At 48.3% G+C, this 7,073-nt stretch overlaps 1 long non-coding RNA gene across 1 annotated transcript; it reads left to right on the top strand.

Annotated features, from left to right (window-relative positions):
- The first annotated feature begins 419 nt into the window (after window positions 1–419).
- Window positions 420–6,267, top strand: LOC142070358 (uncharacterized). The gene is made up of 3 exons (XR_012666312.1): window positions 420–578; window positions 1,019–1,212; window positions 6,141–6,267. It is a non-coding gene; the product is annotated as an uncharacterized LOC142070358 (long non-coding RNA).
- The last annotated feature ends 806 nt before the right edge of the window (window positions 6,268–7,073 follow it).

The following is a 7,073-nucleotide window of genomic DNA, read 5'->3' as shown; positions in this document are numbered from 1 at the left end:
TGAAGGGGACCTAGGATGGCCAAGAACATTCGTTCTCATAGTTGTATGTCCATCTAGTAGGAATCTGGCTTTTCTTTCATCCACTTGCCTTCCAAACCCTAGATCTTTGGGAGCCACATGCTCATGATTCCATATTGACTGGGAAGTGGAGAAAACAGGAAGTGAGGTTGGCGCTCTGTGTCCTGTCCTTCTGAAGTCTAGTATTAATGGTTAGGCTGCAGGAGGACTAGGTCACTTAACTTAGTTCTGTAACTGGAAACTCAATATTTAAACATGAGGAGCATTAAAGGAGGACAGGACTCCTAACTCTCTCATCATAGGCAAGGAGAACATTTGGTCTTTGCTAAAATATGACACATTCAGGGTGAGCCACAAAAGTGTCTAGGGCTCACCTGTAACTTCTGTTAAACTGCAGTGACACCGCTGAGCAGTGGAGATCTCTGGGGGGAGACCCCTTGCTTGCCACTCAAGTCCTACGAGCCCTAATAGAGAAGATAAAGACTCCAACAAGAACAGAAGGCAGCATCACCTCAGAGACCGAAATGGACAGGCATTTGGCAGCTGCTGAACCTCTCTTAGTAAGTTAGATGGCAGACTCGTCTTTCAGGCTTTCCTGTTCCCTGCGATAATCCTGCTGATGGAAAGCTGGAAGTGTGGTATAATATTGCTGTGTGGGCACTTCTCCTCTGATGGACTGTTTCCCTGAGTCCAGCTCTGCTGCCTGTGGAACAAATACGGCAGTTTTAGATACATTACTGATTTACTTAATACTATCTGGCCATTAGAAAGTCTTTGGAGCAGGTTTCTTTGCAAATCTTCCTTTGGACTCACAGCATGCCTTGGGAGGTCATACACATTTGTACAGATGTGGGAAAGTGAGCCACGAGTTAAGCAAGTTGCTCGCTGTCATTCAAGTTACTGGCAGAAGGGAGAATTTCATACAGCAGATATCAGACGGGGAGAGAGGGTGTGATGGTGTTGGGAAGAGATCTCCTTTTTTACCATGCTCTCCTTTCAGGCAACATGTGCCATCTTTGAGGTGGTGTCAGCCCTGCAGTCGAGCAAAGCTGTGCGGGAACTGCTCCCAGAGTTGTTTCCTCTTCTCCTGCAGCAGGTCAGCCAAACCCTCGGACAAAAGCTGCCTTTGCCAACGAGAAGCAGCCCGAGAGAAATCCGAAAAGGGCTACAACTTACTGAGGGCAACCCTTGCCGGTAATTAGAAGGAAGGGAGAGAAACCAAGAGAATTCCAGTAGAGTTGTGTGACGCTCCCGAGGAGTTCCCAGGGTTATGAGGCACCTTACCACCACGTGCCCTTCGAGTGAGGAAGTCTTGTCTGTGCCTGCTGTGGGTCAGTTCCCTGAAACGACCAGGCTCTGGCAAAACAAACCCTGCCACCCAGGCCTCCTCAGACCTCAGTCTCTTTGTACAGGTTAATGACAGGCACACACCCACCCCCGAGTCCTCTGACCATTCCGTATGGTGTCCAGCCCTTTATCCACTGAACTCCCACAGAATTGTCAGGCCTGCTGTTCCCAATGGAACAGTACACACCCGTTTATTACTTCTACTTTAGACTCTGTACTCGATACTTAGACTCTGTACTGCAAAACACACAGCACTTAGATATATTTCTAGTGAAAACAAGAAGGGAGATTATCAAAGAACAGAGATTCCAGTGACCGTCAGTAAGAATGCAAGCAAAAAATGGTTACATTTCAAATGAAATCATAACCTGCTCCTAGAAACTAAACTTAACCAACAGGTTAACCTCCTGTCTAAAGATGTTTCTCACCCAAAGTTCTCAACCAAGCCTGATCGCGACCCCTCTTTCATGAAGCAAACTCGCGGTCCAGCTACTTCCTAAGTGAAAGATGTCCCCCAAATAGACTAGAGCAAACCTTTGATGTGTACCCCAAAATTGGGTCCCCACCCCCTGTCTACTTCCTGCTACTTTTCTTTCTTTAAAGTTCTCACAGTCCTTCTCAACTGAATGTACATTAAGCATGTAGGGTTCACATGTAAACAAACAGACGGATAAACATTTCTTGCCTGAAAGAAAACCATTTTGTCACCTTTCCTGGTGACTAGTCCAGAGACACAGATCCTAAGAATGTAATTTTCAATGCATATCCATGACTCTTTACACAGCATCTGTACATGCGTTTCACAATGATATTGGTGACATGGGCTTTTATTTGAGACTCATGGGGCAATCTTTTAGTGAACTAGAATGTACGTACCTGGTCCCTCGGCACCCACTCTGTGCCCCTCGCCAGTTAACACTAAGATTCCTGAGTCCTCAGTTGACTTCAGCTCTGGTAGCACATTAATGTACATTTCCCACCAATCTCACAACATGATTAGTTTCTCTTCTTGTTGTGTTTCTTTATTCCATGCCAACAAGGTGCTCAGATTCCAGACTTCATGGTTTTATAATGTCTCTGAATTTTCCTAGGAAACCAGGATCTCAGCTCTGTTCACGGATGGGCAGCAGGTATCAAATAAACATAAGGAAGTACTACTTCACACAACACACGGTCAACCTGTGGAACTCATTGCCAAGGGATGTTGTGAAGGCCAAAAGTATAATTGGGCTTTTTTAAAAAAAGAATTTGATAAGTTCATGGAGAACAGGTCCATCAATGGCTATTAGGCAAGATGGTCAGGGATGCAACCCCAAGCTCTGGGTGTCCCTAGGCCTCTGACCGCCAGAAACTGAGACTGGACAACAGGGATTGGATCATTTCATGATTGCCCTGTTCTGTTCATTCCTGCTGAAGAATCTGGCATTGACCACTGTTGGAAGAGAGTGAACTGGACTAGATGGACCATTGGACTGGCCCAGTAAGGCTGATCTTAGGTAGTGGCCACAGTGGGTCAGGTTTTCAAGATGGGTGCCTCAGTTTTGTCCACAAAATTTGAATTTGTTCAGATGGATGGGTACCTAGCTATGTGATTGCAGGCGCTGCAGACACGAGTATATATTCTGCTCATGCTGTTGGCCCATGTGCAGGCCCATTTTAGGTACCTATATGTGACGGGGTGGTAGGCTGTGCCCCGGCCTCTTCCATGGACACAGACTGCTCCGAGTCCCTCCAAAGTGTTCTAGGGATGCCTGCTCCTGAGAGCCTGGTGGTAAGGGCTCTGATGACTGTTTGACCCCAACGGATGATCTTAAGGCACCTTTACGCTTGACCTTTGTTTTCTTTCTCCTCCCTCTTGTCTATACTTTCATGTCTAGGTTTCTCCAGCCCCTTTACATATACTTCCTCTTTACCTGGCCCTTCAGGTTTTATTTCCACCCTCCTGGGCCTCCATACCTGCCTTGGTGTCCCTGTTAGAAAGGGATTCCAGTCCATGCCCAGTAGAAGGCAGTGGGGCAATCCATCCACTACCGCTACATGTTTCTGCCTAAACTTCCCCTTAATATTCAGGGTCCTTAAAATTGGGCAGAATGTATCGTCCCCATGGACACTGGGCAGAATTTCTTGTCCCCATGGACCTGGTATTCAGTTTTGATCCTACCTCTGGGAAGTATCCAGTGGGGTTTCACTAACTCCTGCCTGATTAGCAAACAGGATGAAGCTGTGTCCATTAGTCCCTTTGCTGGCTCCTCCCTACCCAGACCGATACAGTAGGTACTTTCTTTTTTCTTTCCTGCCTGGGAGTCTTGTCCCAACCACAAAACTGGGCAAACCCACAGTCCATTTTAGGACAGTCTCTTTTTAGATGTCCTTCACATCCATGTCGGAAGCACACTGTAGACCAAGCTCCCACTACAGTTCCTTGAGGCTCCTCCCTCTTCTTCTTGCTGCCCTTCCCAGCTGTAGGCACTCTGGTCCTTCTCAGATCTAGTCCCTTAAACCACTGACTCACTCTGGGAATGTCCGCCTCTGTAAATTCCTCTCACTTTAACTGTGGGGTCCAGATGAACTGGCTGGCGCCACAGAACCCATCCTCGGATATGCTCAGGGAGACTCTGAAGAAACTTCCAGAATCATGCAGTCCATGATCTTCCCCACAGTCTGAGTATCTGGCCTTACCAATGAGTGGCCCAATCTTTTAATTCCTGTCCAAATGCACAGAGGCATAATCCCTCAATCCATCTTTCAACTCTACATTTCAGGCAGTACTTTTCTGTGGACAGGCCCCACCTCGTCCAGCATGGCTGCCTTAATCATGTCATAATTTCTTGCCTGCTCATCACTAAAAGCCCTGTATGTGCTTCCCCGGTTAAATAGGGTGTCAGTTGAAGGGCCCACATTGTTCTGTCCCTAGGAGGTCTCACTGCTGCTCCTTGAAGAGTAACCAAAAACACATCGGGGTTGTTCGCAGGTCCCATTTTACAGTCTGATCTCCTGTGCCTGGTTTCCATTTCCTGTCACAGGACTCACCAAACTTTGGAGGAGTTGTTGCCAGACCTGGGCTTGCTCCCGTATAAATTCCTGACGGCTCTTTTGCTGTTAAACCTACCAGGCAAGGAAAGGCTGTTTTTCTGCCTGCTGGGATTGTTGGAAGGTCTGTCGGGTCTTCTACACCAGTGGTCTCCAAACTGGGGTGCGCGGGATGATCCCGGGGGGAGCGTGGCATTAGTAGCGCCGCCGGACAGCACTCTGCCGTTTTTTTCCTTCGGCGGCAGCTCTGCACGTCCAAGGCTGGTGCTCCCCTTTGGCGGCCCGCCTGCGGCAGGTCTTCCATTGGTGGCGCGTCTGCGGCAGGTCACCCTGGGGGTGCGTGAGCCAAAACGTTTGGAGACCACTGTTCTACACCAGAAGTTCTGAACCGGGCCGGTTTTAGCGGGTCTGCCAAGCAAGGTTGGCTTTAGACTAGCTGGGGCTCAGGGCAGAAAGCTGAAGCTTTGAGCCCAGCCGGGCTGGAGTCCTGAGGCCCAGCACCTGCACTAAAGCCCCGAGCCCCTGCACCCTGTGGGGTTAAAATCCGGAGCCAGGAGCCCCAAACTGTGATGCCTGGCAGGGCAGAGGCCTGGAACTGGGCCATGGAGTATTTCTAGCATGTTGAGGGTGGGGGGAGGCTCAGAAACAGAAAGGTTGAGAACCCCTGTTCCACACTTCTCTTTGCTGCTTCATCACTTGTTTCAGTGTTCCCTCCATCACCGGACTGCCAAACCTCTACACCGGCTTCTCCAACAGGCTCTCCATTTGCATAGATAACAGGGAAATCCCTGATGAGCCCCCAGCTGTGACAGAGAGGGGTGTTGCACCCCCACATCTTCCACAAACACAGACCGTGTTGAGACTTTTTTCCTTCTAAGCACCAATATATAGTCTATTTAATCCCCCTACCAATACATAGCACCTTTATATTGTATCTCAACTTTCTAAACTCTTCTCCAAAAGTCGGGTGGGGGGTAAGGTGTTTCCACTCAGAGACCTCACTTTGTCAGGCTCTCCTAGCTTTTTGTCTTTCTGTTTCTCTTAGGGTGACCAGACAGCAAGTGTGAAAAATCAGGACGGGGGTAGGGCTGTGGGGTGGGGAGGAGGGAATAGGCACCTGTATAAGATAAAGCCCCAAATATCAGGACATCTGGTCACCCAAGTTTCTTTCTCTGTCTGTTCCCCTCAAAGGGCTCCTGCCCATGTCCTTTTACACAGTTTCCCTGTTAATGGAATGATTGGTTCCTTGACTCACTAGCCCCAATCTGACCTTGTAATCAGGTACACCTCTCTCCAATTAGGCCTTCTGTGAGGAACGGAATTAGTAGGAATAGTGACCAGAGTGCTGACTCAAGTGCAAACCCTCAGCACTCTGTCACCTCATATCTGGAGATATGACCCCAGAATGTCCATTAGTGATCACCACACTCAATGCCCCCTGTTTCTGGGTCCTGATCATGTACCTTTTCCACATCACTTTACTCTCCTAGTGCCCATAGTCCTTGCAGAAAGAGAAAAAGGACTGCAAAATTTTGTCCCTAGCAAAACTAGTCCTATGAGATGTATGAGACTGAAACTTACCTCCCAGCATCAAGTCCTTCCAGGGACACTGGTGTCCAGGACATTGCCAATGGATGAACTGCCGATTGAACAGCAGACCTGAGAAGTAGCCAGGGCTTCCTGACTCTCTGTTCAAGCTGCACCTTCCTCCTGATTGCTGCAGTTCTGTGCCTCTCTTTCCCCAGGCTTTCTATCAAAGCATTCGAGTCTGTGCTTTTCAAGGGTGGGAATGAGAGACTGGTGAGAGCGCTCAGGAAGCAGAGAACTTGGATTCTTCTGGAAAACCCCAAGACTCACCATGAGGGAGTGTGTCTGCTGGTGAGGTAAGAGATCTAGGAGGCATCATTTTATCCTTGGGAATCAGTAGCCAATAGAGTGGCTGAGAGGGAACCTCCCGTTTATAGCTTTGTGGGGGGGGGGGTGTCCTGGGTGGAAACACACAGCTCCCACTCCTAGATATCAGAGCTGTCTGCTCAGAGCAGCTGAGTTTTTTTGAAGTGTGCAATCTAGCCCATGAGCGGTTTCTTTTGTCTTCCAGTCTTCTGCTAAGATCTGGACTCATAACACCTGAGATCATACAGAGCCTCCTCCCCTGGGTGAATTCCCCCACAGAAAACCACCGAGTCACCAGCACAGCTTTCCTTGCCCAGGTAAGACACAGGGCTCTGAAGAGTAGTTTCACCATTAGACTGTTGTCTGCCTTTCTTTCGGGAGTTGTACAGTTCTGTTCATAGGAGTAATTGTCATTTTAGACAGTAGAATAGGTCCTCCTTTATATGGAAACCTCACCAGGAACTTCACGATACCTTTCTGAGTCCTTCTCTCTCTGTGGTTTTTATTGCCGTCATTGCCTATACTAGCTACACAACCACAGGTGCTGGCTGAGAGAGATACGGACAGAGTTTGGATGACTGGACCTCTTCTGCCAAGTCCTAGTGCTGATCCTAAGCAACAGCTCCTGATTTTGGTTTCGCTCAGCAGATCTTCTGAATGAACCTAGTGTCCTAATACTACCAACCAAGCAACCTACAACTACATTAATTTCTATCTTAGGTTCTCATTACTCTAGTATCTGAGTACCTCCAAACTCTTTAATGTCTGTATCCCCACCACACTCC

This window comes from Caretta caretta, chromosome 28 (genome assembly GCF_965140235.1).
Source record: "Caretta caretta isolate rCarCar2 chromosome 28, rCarCar1.hap1, whole genome shotgun sequence".
In the NCBI taxonomy this organism is placed as follows: domain Eukaryota; kingdom Metazoa; phylum Chordata; order Testudines; family Cheloniidae; genus Caretta; species Caretta caretta.
The sequence above is the reverse complement of the archived record's forward strand: the minus strand, read 5'-3'. Positions and strand labels throughout refer to the sequence as shown.